At 39.0% G+C, this 24,024-nt stretch overlaps 2 pseudogenes; both read right to left on the reverse strand.

Annotated features, from left to right (window-relative positions):
* Nucleotides 1-11,378: 11,378 nt before the first annotated feature.
* On the reverse strand, nucleotides 11,379-12,352 carry LOC146407251 (olfactory receptor 1J4-like; annotated as a pseudogene).
* A 1,953-nt stretch (nucleotides 12,353-14,305) lies between these two features.
* LOC110259702 (olfactory receptor 1J4-like) lies at nucleotides 14,306-15,242 on the reverse strand (annotated as a pseudogene).
* Between the last annotated feature and the right edge of the window lie 8,782 nt (nucleotides 15,243-24,024).

Genomic DNA, 24,024 nt, shown 5'->3' on the forward strand with positions numbered 1-24,024 from the left:
CTGGAAGTCCTAGCCACAGCAATCAGAGAAGAAAAAGGGATAAAAGGAATCCAAATTGGAAAGGAAGAAGTAAAACTATCACTATTTGCAGATGACATGATACTATACCTAGAGAACCGTAAAGACTTTACCAGAAAACTGTTAGAGCTCATCCATGAACTTGGCAAAGTTGCAGGATACAAAATTAATACACAGAAATGAATAGCATTTCTATACACCAACAATGAAAGAGCAGAAATAGAAATTAGGGAAGCAATCCCGCTTACCATCACATCCAAAAGAATAAAATACCTAGGAGTAAACCTACCTAAAGAGACAAAAGACCTGCACTCTGAAAACTATAAGACACTGATGAAAGAAATCAAAGAGGACACAAACAGATGGAAAGACATCCCATGCTCATGGTTTGGAAGAGTCAATATTATCAAAACGACTATACTACCTAAGGCAATCTACAGATTCAATGCAATCCCTAGCAAATCACCAAGGACATTGCTCACAGAACTCAAACAAAATATTTTAAAGTTTGTTTGGAAGCACAAAACATCCAGAAGAGCCAAAGACATCCTGAAAAAGAAAAATGGAGCTGGAGGAATCAGGCTCCCGGACATCACACTAGACTACAAAGCAACAGTCATCAAAACCATATGGTACTGACACAAACACAGACATATAGATCAGTGGAACAGGATAGAAAGCCCAGAATTCAACCCACACACCTACAGCCAACTCATCTATGAAAAAGGAGGCAAGACTATACAACGGAGAAAGGACAGCTTGTTCAATAAGTGGTGCTGGGAAAACTGGACAGCCACATGGAAAAGAATGAAAGGAGAACACTCCCTAATACCATACAAAAAATAAACTTAACATGGATTCAAGATCTACATATAAGACCAGACACTATCAAACTCCTAGAGGAAAACATAGGCCAAACACACTCTGACATAAACAACAGCAACATCTTCTCAGATCCACCTATCAGAGCATTGACAATAAAAACAAAAATAAACAAGTGGGACCTAATCAAACTGAAAAGTTTCTGCACAGCAAAGGAAACCCTAAACAACATGAAAAGACAACCCACAAAATGAGAGAAAATCTTTTCAAGTGAATCCACTGACAAGGGATTGATTTCCAAAAGTTACAAACAACTTCTGCAGCTCCATACCAAAAAAAAACAAACAAACAAACAAACAAGCCTATCAAAAAATGGGCCGAAGATATAAACAGACAATTCTCCAAAGCAGACATACAGATGGCCAAGAAACACATTAAAAGATGTTCAACATCACTCATTATTAGACAAATGCAAATCAAAACCACTCTGAGGTACCACCTTACACCAGCCAGAATGGCCATCATCCAAAAATCAACAAACAAGAAGTGCTGGAGAGGGTGGGGAGAAAAAGGTACCCTAGTACACTGTTGGTGTGATTGTAAATTTGTCCAACCACTGTGGAAAGCTGTATGGAGATTCCTCAGAAAACTAAACATAGAACTACCATTTGATCCAGCAGTCCCACTCCTGGGCATCTATCCAGAGAAAACCACGACTTGCAAAGACACATGTACACCAGTGTTCATTGCAGCACTATTTACAATAGCCAAGACATGGAAACAACCTAAATGTCCATAGACAGAGGAGTGGATCCAGAAGAGGTGGTACATATACACAATGGAATATTACTCAGCCATTAAAAAGAATGAAATACCGGCATTTTTGGCAACATGGATGGACCTAGAAACTATCATACTAAGTGAAGTCAGCCATACAATGAGACACCAACATCCAATGCTTTCACTGACATGTGGAATCTGAAAAAAGGACAGACTGAACTTCTTTGCAGAACAGATGCTGACTCAGACATTGAAAGACTATGGTCTCCAGAGGAGACAGTTTGGAGGGTGGGGGGATATGCCTGGGCTGTGGGATGTAAATCCTGTGAAATCAGATTGTTATGATTATTATACAACTAAAGATGTGATAAATTCATTTGAGTAAAAAAATAAATTAAAAAAATAAAGAAGTTAATATAGCGGCTTGATGCTAGAATAGTCCACAAACTATCATTCATAATACTGAAAGATGTTATGAACATTTGGGTCCTATGCTAAAAGCTTTACCCATGCTACTTAATTAATACCAAATATAAACCTTACATTCCTAGATTTTTTAATTGCACAGTCTCATTAAGAATTTGTATTCTTTAAAGTTCCCTTTGCAGTTCAGCAAGTTGCAAACCTGACTAGTATCCATCAGGATGCAGATTCGAACTCTGGCCTAGGTCATTGGGTTAAGGATCCTGTGTTGCCATGGGATACATTATAGACAGCAGATGCAGATCCAATTCTGTGATTCTGTGGCTGTGGTGTCACCCAGCAGCTTCAGCTCTGATTCTACCCCTAGCCTGGATACTTCCATATCACTCAGGTACACTCCTAAAAAAAAAAAAATTCCTATTACTACTGATTTTATCATTGATCAAGTGCTTAAGGTGGTGTTTGCCAACTACTCCACAGTAACTTACTACTGTAGCCTTGGAATTAAATATCATTTGGTATATATTTTAAGGCTATATAACCGCAACACTTTTCTATTTTTTTTTCTTTTTTTCTTTTTTTGGTTCCTGTGGTACAGCATGAGGATCATGTTATTTTCACATGTATACATTTTTCCCCCACCTTTTGCTCTATTGCAATGTGAGTATCTAGACATAGTTCTCAATGCTACTCAGCAGGATCTCCTTGTAAATCTATTCTAAGTTGTATCTGACAACCCCAAGCTCCCGATCCCTCCCACTCCCTCCCCCTCCCATCAGGCAGCCACAAGTCTCTTCTCCAAGTCCATGATTTTCTTTTCTGAGGAGAGATTCATTTGTGCTGGATATTAGATTCCAGTTATAAGTGATATCATATGGTATTTGTCTTTGTCTTTCTGGCTCATTTCACTCAGGATGAGATTCTCTAGTTCCATCCATGTTGCTGCAAATGGCATTATGTCATTCTTGTTGATGGCTGAGTAGTATTCCATTGTGTATATATACCACCTCTTCCAAATCCATTCATCTGTTGATGGACATTTGGGTTGTTTCCATGTCCTGGCTATTGTGAATAGGGCTGCAATGAACATGCGGGTGCATGTGTCTCTTTTAAGAAGAGTTTTGTCTGAATATATGCCCAAGAGTGGGATTGTGGGGTCATATGGAAGTTCTATGTATAGATTTCTAAGGTATCTCCAAACTGTTCTCCATAGTGGCTGTACCAGCTTCCATTCCCACCAGCAGTGCAGGAGGGTTCTCTTTTCTCCACAGCCCCTCCAGCACTTGTTATTTGTGGACTTATGAATGATGGCCATTCTGACTGGTGTGAGGTGGTATCTCATGGGAGTTTTGATTTGCATTTCTCTAATGATCAGTGATGTTGAGCATTTTGTCATGTGGTTGCTGGCCATCTGTTTATCTTCCTTGGAGAAATGTCTATTCAGGTCTTTTGCCCATTTTTCCATTGGTTGATTGGTTTTTTTGCTGTTGGGTTGTATAAGTTGCTTCTATATTCTAGAGATGAAGCCCTTGTCCATTGCATCATTTGAAACGGTTTTCTCCCATTCTGTAAGTTGTCTTTTTGTTTTCTTTTGGGTTTCCTTTGCTGTGCCAAAGATTTTCAGTTTGATGAGGTCCCATTGGTTTATTTTTGCTCTTATTTCTATTGCTTTGGGAGACTGACCTGAGAAAATATTCATGATGTTGATGTCAGAGATTGTTTTGCCTCTGTTCTCTTCTAGGAGTTTGATGGTGTCTTGTCTTATATTTAAGTCTATCAGCCATTTTGAGTTTATTTTCGTGCATGGTGTGAGGGTGTGTTCTAATTTCATTGCTTTGCATACAGCTGTCCAGGTTTTCTAGCAATGCTTGCTGAATAGACTTTCTTTGTCCCATTTTGTGTTCTTGCCACCCTTGTCAAAGATTAATTGACCATAGGTGTCAGGGTTTATTTCCGGGTTCTCTCTTCTGTTCCATTGGTCTGTCTGTCTGTTTTGATACCAGTACCACACTCTTTTGATGACTCTGGCTTTGTGATATATCTTGAAGTCTGGGAAAGTTATGTGTGGGGAGCCAAGGAAATACAGGAGTCCAAGGAAGGGAACTAGCCTGATGGCACAGTTCCGAAGGCAAGGTTCCTAACCAACAGAAAAGAAGCCTACCCGCTGGCACAGTTCCAAGGGCAGGTTTAGAAATAGGGAAGAGGACTTACCCAGCAGCACAGTTCCGAGAGCAAGTTCTAAAAATAATGAGGCTCACTTGCTAACCTGACAACAACGGCAACAATAACAAAATGAAGTCTTTGCACAATAGTGCAAGAATAAAAATTGCTTCTTGGAAAATTCAGGCTTTCCTGTTATTTACTTATTACTCAGCCTTTTCTGTTATTTGTTTGTTATTCTTTGTTATTTTTCCATATTGTTTTGTGATTCGATAACATTTGAACAAAAAATTGGAACAGTAATAAAATAATAAGTGTTTCACCTTGGTGAAATCCCCCTATTCAGATCTAATGTAAGCAAAAGCAAAGTGTTCATTGGTTTGTACCAAGTAAGAATAGGTTTTAGAGTTAGGTCATTGTGGAGTGTACAATAGGTTAGAATAGTTTAGACACACATTATTCTTGATGGGAAAAATAATAATCTTGCTTTTAATAAGTTTTGTAGGGGGCTCTTAAGTTTTATGAAATTAGGTTGCTTTGATATAAAAAATATTTTTCATATTGTCCCCTGACCATAATGCTTTGAAGTTAGTACACCAAGTTTTAATCTAAAAAAATGAGTTTTGTAAATGTTAAATCCTTGTGCTTGTGATCTTTCTACTTGTTGAAGATTAGCTTAAAATAATAAGAGGTGTCACTTGCTAAGAGTAACCACAAGACGTTTTATACCGAATTGCCTTATTTTCATATAATGTTTTTTCCACATAATGTTTTGTATCCATTATAATTTCACACGATGCATTGTATTCATTAGTTTTAATTAAAATTCTTAGCACACAATGTATATCTACTGTACCATGTAGTCTAAAATCTAACCTTTGAGAATATGATCTAATCACTGTGATGTAAGTTACAATTAAGCTGTCTATATGAACTGTTACCTATGCTAATAAAATTTGAGCAGTCCAGCTCCCTGAAAGAAGGAACAAAGGGGCTGTCTCCGTGTGCTTCACTGACACTGTCCATCCCTGGAGGGATACCTGGCTGCTGGAGCTGGACTCTGGCAGTTATGCCTCCTGGTTGGTTTTGTTCCTAAGGATTGCTTTGGCCATTCTGGGTCTTTTTTTGTTCCATATAAATTTTTGGATTATTTCTTCTAGTTCTGTGAAAAATGTCATGGGTAATTTGATAGGGATTGCATGGAATCTGTAGATTGATTTGGGTAGTATGGCCATTTTCACAATATTGATTTTTCCAATCCAGGAACATGGAATATCTTTCCATTTCTTTACATCTTCTTTGATTTCTTTGATTAATGTTTTATAGTTCTCGGCATATAGGTCCTTTACCTCTTTGGTCATGTGTATTCTGAGGTATTTGATTTTGTGAGGTGCAATTTTAATAAATATCGTATTTTTGTATTCCTTTTCTAATATTTCATTGCTGGTATACAGAAATGCAACTGACTTCTGAATGTTAATCTTATATCCTGCTACTTTGCTGAATTTATTAATCAGTTCAAGGAGTTTTGGGGTTGAGTCCTTAGGGTTTTCTATGTACAGTATAATGTCATCTGCATACAGTGACAGTTTTATCTCTTCTCTTCCTATATGGATGCCTTTTATTTCTTTTGTTTGTCTAATCGCTGTGGCTAGGACTTCCAAAACGATGTTGAAGAGCAGTGGTGAGAGTGGGCATCCCTGTCTTGTTCCAGATTTGAGTGAGAAGGCTTTCAGTTTTTCCCCATTGAGTATTATATCTGCTGTGGGTTTATCATAAATGGCTTTGATTATGTTCAGGAATGTTCCCTCTATACCCACTTTGGTGAGGGTCTTTATCAGGAATGGATGTTGGGCTTTGTCAAATGCTTTTTCTGCATCTATTGGGATGATCATATGGTTTTGACTCTTCTTTTGTTAATGTGGTGTATGACATTGATTGATTTGCATGTGTTGAACCATCCTTGTGAACCTGGGATGAACCCTACCTGGTCATGGTGTATGATCTTTTTGGTATGTTGCTGGATTTGGTTGGCTAAGATTTTGTTGAGAATTTTTGCATCTATATTCATCAGTGATATTGGGCGATAGTTTTCTTTTTTGGTGGTATCTCTGTCTGGTTTTGGAATGAGGGTGATGGTGGCCTCATAGAATGTCTTTGGGAGTATTCCTTCTTCAAACTTTCAAAAAAGTTTAAGGAGAATGTGCACCACTTCCTCTTTTTATGTTTGATAGAATTCACCTGTGAAGCCATCTGGTCCTGGACTTTTATTTGTAGGGAGTGCTTTTATGACTTCTTCAATTTCATTTCTAATGATTGGTCTGTTCAGTTGGTCTGATTATTCTTGATTCAGTTTTGGCAGGCTGTAAGATTCCAGAAACTTGTTCATTTCTTCTAGATGGTCAAATTTGTTGGCATATAGTTGTTCACAGTATTCTCTTATGGTTTTTTGTATTTCTGCTGTATCCGTTGTGATTTCTCCTTTTTCATTTATAATTTTGGTTATTTGAGTTCTTTCTCTCTTCTTAGGGAGTTTAGCCAGGGGTTTGTCAATTTTGTTCATCTTTTCAAAGAACAAGCTCTTGGTTTTATTAATTTCCTCTATTGTTTTTTGAATCTCTACTTTATGGATTTCTTCTTTGATCTTTACGATTTCCTTCCTTCTGCTGACTTTAGGTCTTTTTAGTTCTTCTTTTTCTAATTCACTTAGGTGGATGGTTAAGTTGTCAATTTGGGATCTTCTTTTTTGAGAAAGGCCTGTATGGCTATAAATTTCCCTCTGAGCACTGCTTTCGCAGCATCCCATAGACTTTGAGAGGTTGTGTCTTCATTATGATTTGTTTCAAGGTATTTTTTAATTTCCTTCTTGATTTCCTCATTGACCCATTGGTTTTTTAGTAGCATGTTGTTTAGTCTCCATGTAGTAGGTTTTTTCTCATTTCTTTTTCCATGGTTTACTTGTAATTTCATGGCATTGTGGTCAGAGAAGATACTTGAGATGGTTTCTATGTTCCTCAATTTGTTGAGCTTAGCTTTGTGTCCCAATATGTGGTCGATTCTTGAGAATGTTCCATGTGCACTTGCGAAGAATGTGTTGTAGTGTCCTGAAGATGTCAATTAAGTCTAACTTTTCTATTGTTTCCTTTAGGATCTCTGTTGCTTTATTGGTTTTCTGTCTAGAGGATCTGTCCATTGGTGTGAGAGAGGTATTAAAGTCTCCTGCTATGATTGTATTCCCATCAATTTCTCCCTTTATGTCTGTTAGTATTTTTTGTATCTGGGTGCTCCTGTATTTGGAGAATATGTGTTGATGATAGTAACATCGTCTACTTGGATGGATCCCTTAATCATTAAAGAGTGTCCTTCTTTGTCTTTCTTGATGTCTTTTGTTTCAACGTCTCTTGTGTCTGATATGAGTGTTGTGACTCCTGCCTTCCTGTCATGTCTATTGGTGTGAAATATTTTCTCCCACCCCCTCACTTTCAATCTATATGTATCCTTTGTCCTAAGGAGAGTTTCTTGTAGGTAGCAGATTGAAGGCTTTTGCCTTTTTATCCACTCAGCCACTGTGTTTTTTTTGATTGGAGCATTCATTCCATTGACATTTAAGGTGATAATTGATAGATGATTATTTATTCCTGTTTTGAACCTCGTGTTCCAGTTGATTCTATGGTTCTCCATTCTTCCTTTCTTTTTTTGGTTGGTTGTCTCTGATTATTATCTGTTTGAGTGGGTTTTTTTCCATTTTTTGAGAATGCAATGTTTGGATTTGGCTTGAGATTGACCTTTTTTTTAAGTATCCTCACCCCTTCCTATAATTGTGTGTTTTAGTCTGATGGTTCTATAAGTTCTCTCCCCTCCCAAACACAGTGCAGACCTAGCTGTTCTCCCAGGTTCCCTCTGATGTGGCTTTCCACTTCCCTGACCTTAGCATATTTCTCTCTCCCCCTGTGGCGCTCTGCATTCCAGTCTCCCAGGCAGTCTCTGCCCCGTCAAACTTGACAGATAGGTTTCTAGACCTCCCAAGCAGTCTCTGCTCCACCCCACCACCCCAGCCCTTCCCCAGGCACTAACCTCCAGAGCCAAGGTCTCGGTGCCCAGCCCCCACCCAGGCATCTCAATTTTTGGTGTCTGTGCCAGTAGTTCAGGTGATCTGTTTGGTTCTCGCTCTGCTTTTTCATAACTCCAACTTACTGCTACACTCTTCTCTGCATCTGGAGATTCCTCTGGTTCAGTTGATCTTTCCATCAATTAGGTGACATTCCAGGGTGCGGGATCCCTTTTTCCTCCACAATTCCCTTTCGGGAGCACCCGTCCAGTTCAGATTCACCTTCTCTCACTCTCGCTTCTCTTGTTTTACCTAGTAATGTCATGAGATTCTTGCCATTATTGGAACTTAGGTTCTTCTGCCAGCGATTGGTTGCTGTTCTGTGTGAGTCATTTATCCTGTAGATGTGTTTTTTTGTTGTCGTGTTTGTGGGTAAGGGCAAGCCTGTCCCTCTCCTCTTCCACCATCCTGCCTCCTCCCACAACACTTTTCTTAATACAATTTACCCACTATATCTAATGTCCATTGATGATTCTAATTTGTAAAAAAACTACTGTAAATGTGGAGGCCAAATGATGATTTTCTAATTTGATCATTTCCTCTATGTTGATTAGCTGTATTCTCCTACAGGATGGAACTTCCCTTATTCCACATGCATTTGTTTCTTCATTGATTTATTTATATCATCAAGGACTCATGAATACTTATTTATTCTCTGAGTCATAACACATTACATATGTTATTCATTTTGAAGCTCTAATTATCCACATTTGGCTATTGAGAGCCCCTGCCAGCTGGCTTCTGTTTCCCAATGATTCAATGAGCACTTTTTATTGTCAAGCTCAGAAAAATTTCCCTGGTCTTTTAATGTCCTGGCCCCAGCCCTAGAATCAGCCATTTTTCTCAGTCACTTATATTCCTGATAGATGACACTGATATTCAAAAATCAAATTTGGTATTATGCGTGCTTGTTGCTTACAAGGCTTCTAATTGTCCTCAGAGAATACAGCCAAGAAATGTATATAAAAGAAACACAGGATGTAGAAACTAGAAACAAGCAAACTAAAGGAAGATGGGTCATGCATGGGACCGAAAACCCTAGGAGATGGGTCATGCATGGGACCGAAAGAATGGGAGCTGGGGACCAGACAGATATTGATATATAACTTCAATCTGTTTCTACACATTACAACCCATGACTTCAAACTGGTACCTTCAATTATAGTTTGACACTGTAGAGTTTGTTCTAGCCTCTCTTTTTCCATGTACATTGCACTTTTGCCCCAGTGAGGAGTCAGTCCCTTTTCCAGGAAATGTTTACTTATTTACTAAATCTTTGAATACACATAATTCAGAGTCATTAACCCAGACCACTATTAATGACAAATTAAATGCAACCCCCAAAATTTGCTTCCAAAATACGCTTACAGTTTTTTAGTTATTGTGAGAGTAGTTTATAAATGAAATTCACTGTTCAATAATAACCTAGTTACTTTATTTTCCCTTAGTCTTATTATGGTATTAACTCAAAATATAGTTAGGCTCATTTTTTGTTTTATTCTATTTTGATTTATTTTCCATTTCCTTCATTGTATTTATTAGTAGGTAAAAATTAACATAGTCCCAACTATACAAATAAATATACTCATCTCTCAATCTTTTCTAACCTACTCCCACTTCACCCCTGTAGTTAAACAGTCTCATTAGTTTCAACGATTCCTCACTTATTTCTTCTTGCTAAATGGGAATATATATGTATATATTATTTTCCCTTCTTTTTCACATAGGAGGTAGTGTACTATAGATGGGCTTTTATGCATTGCTCTTTTCCATTTAATACTATATCTTGGGAAATCCCTCCATATTGATTCATAGGTATCTTTGCCATTACTTTTCATAGCTTCAAAGTACTCAACTGCATTGATGCTCCATAGTTCCCTTTTGAGACCTTAGGATAAAACAGCAGTGATGAATGGACTAAATGCCACCTCATTTTATACCTCAAATGATTAAAATGGTAAATTTCATGTTGAGTAGGATATTATACCACAATAACTTTTTTTAAAGGAAAAGCAAGTCTGAATCTCTACATAAAACACAGAAAAGATCTATAAAATAATAATGTATGGTTAATAAGTTAATCTAGGACTTATCAAATAAAAACATGTATTTAATTAATCAAAAGATATAAATAGAAGTAAAAATAAATATGAAATTATGCGTCTCAGAAAACATAAACACAGAAAACATAAATCAGATACAATCTGACTATATTAGATGTTAATAGATCAAATTCTCCAGAAATACAATGATCATCAACCTACATAAAAGAGCAAAACCCAACTTACACTGTTGACAACTGACACTTTACAGCTATAAGGACACAAAAAAGTTTAAGTGATGGAAAATATATGCCATGTAAACACCAACCAAAAGATAGCTGGTATAGCTAAGCTAATATCAGAGGAAGTAAATGACATATGAGGGGAGGTGTCATGGCTAAAGAGAAAACTCCAATCACTCTAACTGCAGTGGTGTGCTCTTCAGTGAATCAGAAAGGACTCCCTATGATAGGAGAGCATGACTTTGTAGCACTGGCCAATTTCTGTAATGTAATTATATCCCTCCTGGCTGATTTCAATCCACCTGTATGTTGTCATAGACTGTGGAATTGAAAAGAGATGTTCATAGTCAGCTTGCAGCCACTACAAGCCAATTTCAGCACATCTTACAGAGAAGAATCAGTCCACAAGGAGCAGAACAGAATGCTAAATCAGTGTGTTCTCAAGAACATAGTATGAAAAATATCTAAGCAAAAATAGACATATCTGAAAAGAGAAAAATGCAAAAAAGCAGTCATAATTAGGTGACATTTTCTGCGTAGGATTTTTCACATCTTCTATAAGAGATGATGAAGAAGCAGAAAAAAAATAAAGATCAAGAATGGTTACAAATGCCAATCACAAACTGGACCTTACTGACTTATTAACACAATATATGACAGCTGAATGCATATTCCTTTGAAGTTACAGAGTTGCCAACCATATGATAATTTTAGGAGGTAGATCTCACTGTGCTCATGTTTGCAATAAGAGGATTTAGTGATTGTGCCTTCAAGAAGTTAGCCCTATTGACAGGTATCTATTAACACCTGTTTTATGTCTCTGTTCCTGGGGCTATAGATGAAGGGGTTCAGCATGGGGGTAACTACTGCATAGAAAATGGAAGGGATTATGTTTTTGTCACTGCAGTCCCATGATGATGAGAGCAAGTAAACACTAGCAAGTGTCCCATAGCATAAGGATATCACAAAGAGATGGAAACCACAGGTGGAACAAACTTTAAAGAGTCTCTTGGTGGGAGAGACACTCAGAACTGTGGTCTCTCTACAAATACATGAGTCCAGGATACTACACAAAGGCAGGATGAATAGCCTTTCTCCCACAGAAAAGGTGACCAGATCATTGAGGGAGGTGTCTGAACAGCTCAACTTCAAGAGGGCAGTGAGGTCACAGAAGAAGTGGGAGATTGCATTGTCTACACAGAAGGAGAGTTATGCCAAGAGAGTGTGTGCAACAGGGCATGGATGCAACAGAGGAACCAGGACCCAACTACTAAGGAGACACACAGTTCCTGCCTCCACAGTTCCTCATGGAGAGGGTGACAAATGGCCACACAACTATCACAGGCTATTACTGTGAGAAGGAAATTGTCAAGACAACCGAAAAGGATGAAAAAATATATCTGGGACATGCACCCTGCATAGGGGATGGATTTTTGCTGAGTCTGCATGTTCATCAGCATCTTTGGAACTGTGACAAATGAAAGGGACATATCTGTGAGGGCCAAGTGGCTGAGGAAGAAGTACGTGGGGTGTGGAGACAAGGGTCCAGACTGATGAGCAGGATGAGGAGTAGGTTTCCCAGCAATGTGGTCAGGTACATGCCCAGGAACAGAGCAAAGAACACACCCTGCTGCTTTGGCTGTATGGGAAGCCCCAGGAGGAGGAACTTGGACACACTGCTCTGGTTCTCTCTCCTCGTTCTGCTCTTGCCTCAGCTGGGAATTGGTGAAAGTGGGAAACCTCAATGAACATGCCATAAGATTATAGTCATATCCTTTGTACCATGAAAAGTCTTACTTTTTGCTACCTTTCTCTTTATTTCTCTTCATTGTTAGTGAATGAATCAGTCTTTCCAATTCTGTGTATAATAATACATCAAACCATTACATTAACCAAGGCTTTTCCCAAAGGAATGAATGGATATTTATTCATTTGATAAATAGTTATTAAACCACTGCTTTGTCCCATATTGAGTACAAGACCTGAGAACTCTCTGTGTTCAAGTTTATATCTTTACATCAAGCCATGTTCAAACCTCTATAATTTGCTAAGATGAAAATGTGAGTGGGGCACAAGAGGTATCAATCATTCATTTCCTCTTAAAAACAATATGAAAATCATTTGAAGAGAATTACTGAAGCTGTGTCATCAGCTTTTGGTGTAGTTCACTGCATCCTACGTGTTTTGAGTCACTTAAAATCCCGTTAACAAAAATGTCCAATCCAGTCTTCCAAGCCAATGTCAATTGTTCCAGGCACTGTTCCAAGGGTTTTACACACACTTTCAAAATAAATCTTCCCCATAATCCAAATAAATATTATTATACACATTTTGACCATAAGAAAACAGAAGTATACATTATTTAAATGTGCAAAGATTCATACAATTAGGTGCAAGAGATGGAATCACAACATCGCAAATCATCAAAAGTAACTTATTAACCTGATACAGCATTGCAAAGGAGAGCATTTTGGACTCTACTAAAAGTAAACATTGGAATATTAACTGAATGTTTGTAGCTTTGGAAGCCAAGGAGCCAAGACATGGAAGCAATCAAACTATCCATCAAAAAATGAATGATAAAGAAGATGTGGTAATTACATTTAATAGAATATTATTCAGCCACGTAAAAAACGAAATTATGCCATTTGTAGCAACAAGGATGGAGGAGATTTCCAGATAGAGGAACACATATGTCATATGATATTGCTTACATGTGATATCAAAAAAAATGACACAAATGAACTTATACACAAACAGAAGTAGACCCACAGACATAGAAACAAAATTATGGTTACCCAAAGAGAAAGAGGAAGTATAAATTTGGAGTTTGGGGTTAACATGTAAACACTTCTATATGTAAAATAGATCCTATCAAGTACCAATGGTATAGAATGTGAAACTATACTCAATATTTGTAATATAATATAAGGGAAATCAAAGAGAACAAAATATAAGGTATACAATATATTTAAAATTGAATACTTTGCTCTACACCTGAAACTAACATAACATTATAAGTCAACAATACTTCAAATTAACTCATTAATTAATCAATTAAAAATTTAAAAGCCAATGTCCAAGAGATGATCATAATAATTAATATATATACACACACACTTTAAAAACCTGTAAAAAATCCAAATTTAATAATAATATAACTCATTGAAAGAAAAAAATTTAACCACACTTACAAATACACACAAAGGAGTTTGGTGCTTTGAAGATCAAAATTTGAAGGTATGATTTGGGTAATATCACATTTAAGCTTATGGAACAATAATGAACAAGAGATATGAACTAAGGGAAAGAGATTTTTCCAATAACAATGACCTTTTTTTTTTTTCTTTTTGCCATTTCTAGGGCCGCTCCCACAGCATATGGAGGTTCCCAGGCCAGGGGTCCAATCAGAGCTATAGCTGACAACCTATGCCAGAGCCACAAGACAAGCCACGTCTGCAACCTACACCACAGCTAATGGCAGCACTGGATCCTTAACCCACTGAGCAATGCCAGGGACCAAACACGCAACCTCATGGTTCCCAGTTGGATACATTAACCACTGCACCACGATGGGAACTCCTCCAATAACAATGACCATTTAAAGGACAGTGAGTTAAAGTGCTAGAGACATGAGTGCTCAACTCACTACTTTTTAAGGATTTTCTAACAAGGGCAGTGAGTGAAATAAGATTGTGGTTAGGTGATTCTCACTTGGCTAAAAGGTTATTGTTTCTGAAAAGAATCCCCAGAGCCAATGTCATGTCTCTGTTTCTCAGGCTGTAGATGAAAAGATTCAGCATGGGGGTGACCACTGTGTACATCACAGAAGCAATGATGCCTTTGTCATGGGACTGGCATGATGAGGAGGAAAAGTACACTGCCATAATTGTCCCATAGAACAGAGACACCACAGAGAGGTGGGAGCCACAGGTGGACAAGGCTTTGCAGATCCCTTTAGTAGAGGGGACCCTCAGGATGCGGACCCCAATGTGGCCATAAGAGACCAGGATGCCACTCAGGGGGAAAATGACAACTGCAGCCCCTGTAGTGAATAGGACCAGCTTATTGAGAGAGGTGTCTGAGCAGGACAGCTTAAGCAGAGTGGCATAGTCACAGAAGAAGTGGGGATGATGTTTTTAGAACAGAAGGACAGTTGAGCCAGAAGGAGGGTGTGGGTCAGGGCAATGGCACAGGAGAGGAACCAGGATCCAGCCAACAGAATAGACACAGCTCCTCCCTCATGATGACTGTGTAGTGTAGAGGGTGACAAATGGCCACATATCTGTCATAGGCCATCACTGCAAGAAGAAGGTTATCAATTCAAGCAAAAATCATGAAGATACATGTCTGTATTACACACACTGCATAGGGAATAGATTGATCCAGAGTCTGCATGTTCATCAGCATCTTTGGAACTGTGACAGATGAAAAGGAGACATCCGTGAGGGCCAGTTGGCTGAGGAAGAAGTACATGGGGGTGTGGAGGTGCGGGTCCAGCCTGATGAGCAGGATGATGAGCAGGTTCCCCAGCACCATGGTCAGGTATATGCTCAGGAACAGGGCAGAGATGCCCTGCTGCTCTGGCTGAATGGGGAGCCCCAGGAGGAGGAACTCAGACATGTAGCTCTGGTTCTCCCTCCTCATGCTCCTCTCCTGTCTGCTGGGGAATGCAGGGAGCTTAGGATATGCAGGGACTCAAAACAAGGTCCTTGCCTGAAAAACCTGAAGGCAGGTTCCTAATCAAGGAAGGGAGCTCACCTGAATGGTACAAGCCAAAGGTGGGCTTCTAGTCAGGATAAAAGCCTGACTGAACAGTGCATGTCGAAGGTGGGCTTCTGGTCAGGATGAAAGCCTGCCTGTATGGTACAAGCCAAGGGCAGGCCTCAGGTTACACAGCTCTCATTTTGATGTTGATGGGGAAGAATTGGGGCTTTCCTGGGAAAACAATTTCCATGTTTGTGCTGGAGAACACGGATTGTTTCTCAGGTGACCTAGTCTTGCCTGTTGTTTTATTTGTTATTCAGTTTTCCCCAGTCTTTCCTGATTATTTGCTTATTATTCTTATTTTCCATTCTTATTTTCCTGTGGTGATTTTTGATTTAGCAAAATTACAACAATAGTATAATATGAATTTCATCCTGAAGGACTTTCCCCTATTTAAATCCAACTTAATTAAAATATAGTGTTTATCTACTAACTAGTTATACAGTAAACTTTAGAGTTAGGATTTTAATGTGGTTCATAGAAGTTAGACATATATTATTCTTGACCAAAAGACACATAGCTATGAGTTATAGAAGCTTTTAAGTGATAGCTGGTTAAGTTGGTTTATATTTTCTTACACTGTATCACTGCCATAACACTTTAAAGATAAGCACTAGTCTAAAAACAAGATTTGTTATGTCTGGGACCTCGTCAACATGTGGAGACTGACTAGCCATGGGATGATTTGTACTGAGTTTCCTCTTTTCCACATGATGTATTGTACCTAATTTCCCTTAAGTTGTACTCACTAAATTTAGTTGACAAAGATCTTAGAACATGATGTATAGCTGCTGTACCATGTAAAAGATAACCAATGTACATTTAACACTATGATGTAATCTGCAGTTAGAAACTGTCTATATAATCAACCACTTATGCCAATAAAATTTGAGCAGTCCAACACCCTGAAAGAAGGGACAAAGAGGCTGTCTCCATTGCAAAAGCTGACGTGCGTCCGTCTCATTTGGGAAAATTGTACACTCCCTATCCACCAGAGCTGGCCTCTGGCAGGGGAAGGACAGGAGTGGGAATATCAGAGACATTGAACTCATATTGTGGTGACCACATTAGGTCTCTCACCTTCTCATGGAGAAAAAGAATAACTGCCTGCATTTGTTTTATCACCTGTTGTTGCCAAAGCAAGTGACATACCCTCAACGCTCAACATGATTCCTTTCAGTGAAAACCAGAGAAAATTCTACACTTTTTCTTTTTAATCAACCATGTTTCTAACACTAAGCTAATAACTGGACATAGAAGAATAAATACGACATACAGGACCTCCACCCTCAGGAGACTATCCCTCAAGGACACACTTGACCAAGGACTAACTAAATGACCCTAAAGCCAGATTCACTGTGTTGTAACTTTGGCCACATGAAATTCTTGATGTAGGACTTGGAAGCTAAATCTCTATTAGCCTCATGTTTCCCCTCTATAATACCATGAGGATGCCAATATCACACTTCCATAGATTTAAAAAAATGGTTCTAATTCATGAGGCATTAATCTCCAAGAACAATTTTCTGCATAAAATAAACACCAAAAATTGTATAGATTATTTTTATGAGAGGATTTATATCCACCCAAAAATCAGCATTAAGTTCAGGAATTTAACAGTATTATGAGGTGATCACTATAAAGGACCAAGAAACTGCCCTAAAATTGAGCAACTGAGTTCTCAAATTCTTTTATTTATTTATTTATTTATTTATTTATTTATTTATTTATTTCTCTTTTCTATTATCAGGGCCACACCCAAGGATTGGGGTGTCTCTTAGAAGTCAGTATCCTGATTGAAAGGCAAGGGGTGTAATTGGATCTACAGATGCCAGTCTATGCCACAGATGCAGCAATACCAGATCTGAGCTGCATCTGTGACCTACACCTCAGCTCATGGAAATGCCAGATCCTTAACCCACTGAGCAAGGCCAGAGATTGAAAACCCACAACCTCATGATTCCTGGTCAGATTCCTTTCCACTGCTCCATGATGGGAACTCCTCTCTCACAATCTTAAGGTGAGTTTCTGAGCTCATACCCTGTCACAGGGATCAGTTCCTTGCTCAAACTTTTCTTAATGTATGCTTATCTTCTTGCCAAGAAATAAACCTTACTTCCGGGCATGGACCTTCATCTATCTCCATCTACATCTGATCCTCCAAGTTGGCTCAGATCTGGATATTCATCGTTAGGAAGACACCTGAGATCTGAGATGTAGTCTGAGAGGTGAGAGGTACTGAAAGATTGGGGTGTCTCTTAGAAGTCAGTTTCCTGATTGACCAGCACTATTTCCCAATATTGAGCTTCACACTGATAATAATGGAAAGTTAATGAACACAATGGCAGACAAATACATTTTTGCATGATTGCCTCACTGAACTTTTCAAGAGTCTGAGGAGGGATCATATTAAAACTTCAATTTGGGGAGTTTCCATTGCAGCTCAGCAGGCTTAGAACCCAAGTAGTATCCATGATGATACCAGTTTGTACCCTAGACTCACTCAGTCAGTTAAGGATCCAGAATTGCCATGAGCTGCAGTGTAGGCTCCAGACAGGGTTTGGATCTGGCATTGCTGTGGCTGTGGTGTAGGCCAGCAGATGCAGCTCTGATTTACCCTAGCCTGGGAACTACCATATGCTGCAGGTGAAGCCCTAAAAAATTAAAAATTCAAAAAAAATTTAAAAACTGCACTATCAACATACTCAGAAGGAGTAGGAAATGAACATGATCATAGTGAGTAAGAACTGTAGTCACATTTCTCTCACATGCTTTTAAATATATACTGAAATCTTTGCTTCTATGACTCTATGTTCCTCCCTCTGTTTAGACAAACAGGCAGAAACGTTTTGTGATTTGAAGGCGTCCTACTGCTCAGATAACTGTCCACTCTCATATTCCTGCAGACATTTAGTTTGCCATATGCCTTCCATATCATTCAATCCATCATCCTTTATTTCTCTCTGGGAAGCAGAGAACAGTGTTTGTTCCCTGCATTTTACCATCAGGAGTAGGGATATAGTTATTGCATAGTGGAACCTTGTCTCAAACATGGATTTTCTGATCATTTTTCAGTACAGAGAATCCACCCATTTCTTTTTATGAGGGGTAGAGAGGCTAACGCAAAATGTTAAAAGTGAAAATTTCATGTTAAAACATGCCTGAGAGAGGAAAGTTATATTAACATTATGTAAGATTCTGTCAATAGATGCTCGCTTCTGACAAGGGAGTTGCTTGGGGTTATTAACTCATTCAGTTCATGGGGCACAAGGAGGGACCAGGCACTTGACTCTCCTGCCAAGCACAGGCTTCTCACTGAAAGCTGCTGGGTCAGACTTAGCCCAGGATCTCACAGATCACCTGCAGGAGAACCAGAGCTCCTAATGACACCCAGGAGATGCAATGGGAACAGAAGAGAACAATACAGACATGAAACTTTGATTCCATCAGCACTCTGTGCAAAAAGGTTGTTGGGAAACTGCTCAGTAGTGAAGAGGAGATGATGTGTGACCTAGGAGTGGGGTGTTGAGAGAGATTATAAATTAGCTCATTTTCCTAGCTTCATACCAAATACCATCCCCTGCACAATCAGGACATGGAGATTCAGGGGTGTGGGTCTCCTCGAGGCTACAATTTGCTAAGTGCTAATGATGTGTCTGGCTTCTTCAGCACCGTACATGCAAGGTCTGTCAGCAATTAGCATGACCCCATGGAACAGCACTGGATGCGGAGAATCACCATGGCCAAACCCAAGGCCACCAAGCTATTACATGGGGAATGATGAAGATCTGAGTGTCAAAGTATGTGATTCCAGAAATGAGCATTTCATTTGTAAATGAACTGACCAAAATTGAAGCAGGGTTTCAAAACTATTGGGCTTCCAGGGGCCCTGCGGGCAGAGTCAAATCACAGGAAAATGGATGCCAATAGCTCTGCAGAGTCTGTTTCCTGAGGAGCTGCCTGTGTATCTTCTGGTCTCAGGCTAGTGGAGGATAAAAAATGAGAGAATGTCCCCCTACACACAACACACAGATATTTATTTCTTCTGTGTGAAGGAAGTCAGGCATGGGTTTGTTACCCAAAAGTACTCACACACTGTCACAGACACAAACTTGCCAAGTAGAGATTTATAGGTTTTTCTGATTTATTCTGTGAACTAGATAAACACAGTCAGGATGTGAGTCAGCTTCACACAAATCTATGCAAAACTCACAAACAAAATACCCATGTACCACACAGCTACACACACAGAACTATCAAGCATCCTAGACCAGAGGCCTTGTTGACACAAGTCATTCATATTAGAAAAACAAGCAGTGCGCAAGGTCTTATACATAGCACACAAGCAGTAGATGCACATAGAACAGGCATACAATGAGGAAAGGTGCAGGCTTCTGTGATCTCTCTACATCCTAGTGTGTGTCATTCAGTGTCTTTGTCAGTTACACATACACACATACAGACTCATACAACACCACACACACACAAATATACCTAATGTCTCTGATGGTCACACAAACACTCACACATTGACACACATGCCCGACTAGGGAGGTTTCTGGTCTCCTTCTGAGCTATACCTGTGATCTGAGTTCAAATACCTTCTGCTTCATTCTGTTACCTGAATCCTCACTTTCTGTCCAGAAGACCCAGGGTCCAATGAAAAGAGCAAACCTTGGAGGCCTGAGGATCTGTACAGACTCTCATGGTGGTTCTCCAGCTTCAAAATGATGCACAAGGGGATCTGTCTTTCTGCATCCTAAAGAGACCCCAGAGGGAATCTTCCCCAGTCACCAACTAGAGAAGCAATCCACTAAGGCAACTGCCCAACTTCTTCCTGGCCCTTTGGGAAGGTTGTTGTTTAGAGTCCACAGGGGCTGAGCTGAACCTGGCTTCACAGGGAGAGTCTCCCAGATATGAGTGGTACCTTGGGCTTCAAGTCGAGTCTCTGATGAGAAGCAGGAGTTCCCCCATTTCCCGTGGCTGTCATGCATACAGCTTCTCCCAAGGGTGGTGTATAGTACAGGCAGGATAAGGGCTTCTGCAGGGTCCCCAACACTGACACGGGCTTCCATTAGGACACAAAGGCTCTTAAAATGTTTGTGTCTCCACACTCCCCTGGAGGTTTTGTAGGGTAGGTCTATGTCTTGTTCAGGAGAAAGGGGATTGAATATAAAACTCAAAAAAACATTCTGGGTACTTCTCCTACTAAGAGAGCATATTTGAGCAATTTATCCAAGGTCCTTGGACCCAGTTTCTTGAAAGTGGAAATGATAATCATAGTCCGTGTGAGTTGGAAGGATGGTTTAATGAGCACCTAATGAAAGCTTACTAAATGGTTTATTGTCAGTGTCTTTGTATCACTAGAGATCAGCTATGGCTCAAAACAGGCAATTGTGACTGGTAACTGTTGAATGAATTCATCTGTTCATTCATTCACCCATTCCCTCAAATAATCATTAAGATTCACAAAATTGTAATACTGATATATTCTCTAGAGACATAACAGATAATAATATAATCAGGAATCCCTTTCTTACCACACACATCTAATTGGGAGGTGATGCAAAAAATTTTTCAGGCAAAATAAATGGCAGGTAAATGGTAACAAGTGCTGCAGAATTATGAGAATCATGCATGGAGCTAGGCGGCTCAAGAAGTTGAAAAAATACCCCAGTGCTAGAGGATTCTTTTACAAAGGAACACAGACACCCCTTCCATCAAGTGAATCCAGGTCTGTAAACTGGTTTATACAATTACATCCCTATTAGACTGGATAAAATTGAAAAGAAAGATGCTCTCAGTGTCATTGAAGGTGTGATGGAACTGGAACACAAATACACTGCTCATGGGAATACAAAGCAGTTTGAAAATGTTTTGAAAAGTTACACATATATTTAGCATGCCAGTAAGTATTTGTACAAGGTAAAAGAATGCATATAATTTACATATATTTATACAAGAAAGTTCATACCAGCTTTATTAATATCAAAAAGCTATAATCAGCCCAGATGTTCATCAAAAGACTTACTGTTAATAAGTACGTGTGGGTATATAACTAAATCGTGTGTGTGTGTGTGTGTGTGTGTGTGTGTGTATAACTAAATCACTTTTCTTTACACTTGAAATTAACACTATATTGTATATGAACTATACTTCAACAAAAATAAACTCTGGTTAAAGTTAAAAAGGATAAACAGAAACTGATATATTCTCTAGAGAGTATAAATAAAAATAAAAAATTTTTAATAATAAAAAAGTTGCAATATTTTAAATGTGAGTGGATGCAACAGCTGTGGTATATCCTTAAAATGGAATACTACACAGATTTAAAAAGAATGAACTATTGATACATAGTACAACATGAATAAATCTCAAAATACTTATGCACAGTGAAAGAAGGCAGGAAAAAAAAAGAATACACACTGAACAATTACGCTGAAATAAGCTTTTAGAAGATGCAAATAATCCATGTGACAGACACAGAATAGTGCTTCCCCTGAGCACAGATGGGAGGAGAAAAATGAAGGCAGGAGGGTAGACATCAGAGAAATTCCTGATCTTGATGGCAGCTGTGGTGGTAATTTCATGTGTATGTACATATGTCAAAACTCATCTAATGATATATTTTATTTTACCTTTTTTTAAATTGAAGTTGATTGGCAATATTGTGCCCATTTCTGCAGGACAGCAAAGAGACCCAGTCCTGTACATACACATTCCCTTTCTTATATCCTCTTCCATCATGGGCTATCCCAAGACACTGGATATATCTCCCTGTGCTATACAGTAGGACCTCATTGCTTATCCATTCTAAATCTAAAAGTGTAATAACCCCAAACCCCCATCCACCACATTCCCCCTCCTCCCCCTTGGCAAGCACAGGTCTGTTCTGTATCTCTATGACTCTGTTTCAATTTTGTAGATAGGTTCATTTGTGCCATATTTTAGATTTCACATGTAACTGATATCATATGATGTTTCACTTAGTATGAGACTACCTAGTTGCATCGTGTTGCTGCAAATGCCATTACTGCACTCTTTCAATGGCTGAATAGTATTCTATTCTCTACATATACCACATCTTCTATAAACATTCATGTCTTGATAGACATCTAGGTTATTTAAAGTCTTGGCTATTGTGAACAGTGCTGTTATGGACACAGTGGTGCATGCAACTTTTGGGGTTTTTTGTTTTTTGTTTTTTTAGTTATTTTCATTTCTGTTATACAGCATGGGGCCAAGTTACACATACATGTATACATACTTTTTCCTCCCATTTTTGTGTTGCGATATAAGTATTAAGACATAGTTCTCAGTGTTAAACAGTGGGATCTCATTGTAAATCCATTCCAAGAGCAATAGATTGCATCCATTAACCCCAAGTCTCCAATCCCTCCCACTCCCTCCCTCTACCCCGGGCAGCCACAACTCTATTCTCCAAGTCTATGATTACATTTTCTGTGGAAATGTTCATTTGTGCTGGATATCAGATTCCAATTATAAGTGATATCATATGGCATTTGTCTTTCCCTTTCTGACTTACTTCACTCAGTATGAGAGTCTCTAGTTCCATCCATGTTGCTGCAAATGGCATTATGCCATTCTTTTCTATGGCTGAGTAGTATTCCATTGTGTATATATACCTCATCTTCCTAATCCAATCATCTGTTAGTGGACATTTGGGTTGTTTCCATGTCTTGGATATTGTGAATAGTACCTGCAACTTTTTGAATTGTAGTTTTATCTGGATATATCCTCAGGACTGGGATGGCTAGATCATATGGTAGGTAGTTCTATATGCAGTTTTCTGAGTCAAATGCTATACTCTACGTATATGAAGTTTACTGTATGCCATTTATACCTCCAAAACTCTGTGTGCTTTTAAAGAAACAATAACAAAATTAAGTATGGCCATGTTACTCCTCTATGGAATCCCTTCTAGCAGGTTCCCAAATCAGACTGAGAACCAAAAATGCAACTATAATGGTCAGTTTTACATGTCAGCTTGGCTAGGCTACAGCACCCAGATATTTGTTCTAATACACTTTTAGATATTTCCATGAAGGCATATTTGTGGGTGAGATTAACATTGTAATGCACAGACTCGGAATAAAGCAGACTGTCCTCCATAATGAGGGTGGGCCTCATCAATCAGATAAGGACCTTAGGAAAAAGAAGGACCTCCCACAGAGAAGAGACACTTCTGTTGGCAGCCTGCCTTCAGACTCAAAGAGCAACTTTCCCCTGGGTTTCCAGCCTGCCAACCTACCCTGCAGACTTTACATTTGCTGGCCTCCACAATTCTAAGAGCCAATTTCTTTCTTTCTTTCTCTCTTTCTTTCTTGCCTGCTTGCTTGCTTGTTTACTTGCTTGCTTGCTTTTAAGGCTACATCCATGACCTATGGAAATTCCCAAGCTAGGAGTCACATTTGCTACAGCTGCTGGCCTACACCTCAGCCACAGCAATGTGGGATCCAAGCTGCATCTTCAACCTGCACCACAGCTCACAGCAACACCAGACCCCAGAAACACTGAGCAAGTCCAGGGATTGAACCCACATCCTCATGGATACTAGTCAGATTCATTTCCACTGAGCCAAAAAGGAACTCCTAGCCAACTCATTAAAATAAATCTCCATATCTTTTTTTTCTTAATATTT

Source organism: Sus scrofa, chromosome 1 (genome assembly GCF_054392235.1).
Source record: "Sus scrofa isolate SSC_HxYL_T2T_F1_AM1 chromosome 1, Sscrofa_HxYL_maternal_Yorkshire_Landrace_v2.0, whole genome shotgun sequence".
NCBI classification, from domain to species: Eukaryota; Metazoa; Chordata; class Mammalia; order Artiodactyla; family Suidae; genus Sus; species Sus scrofa.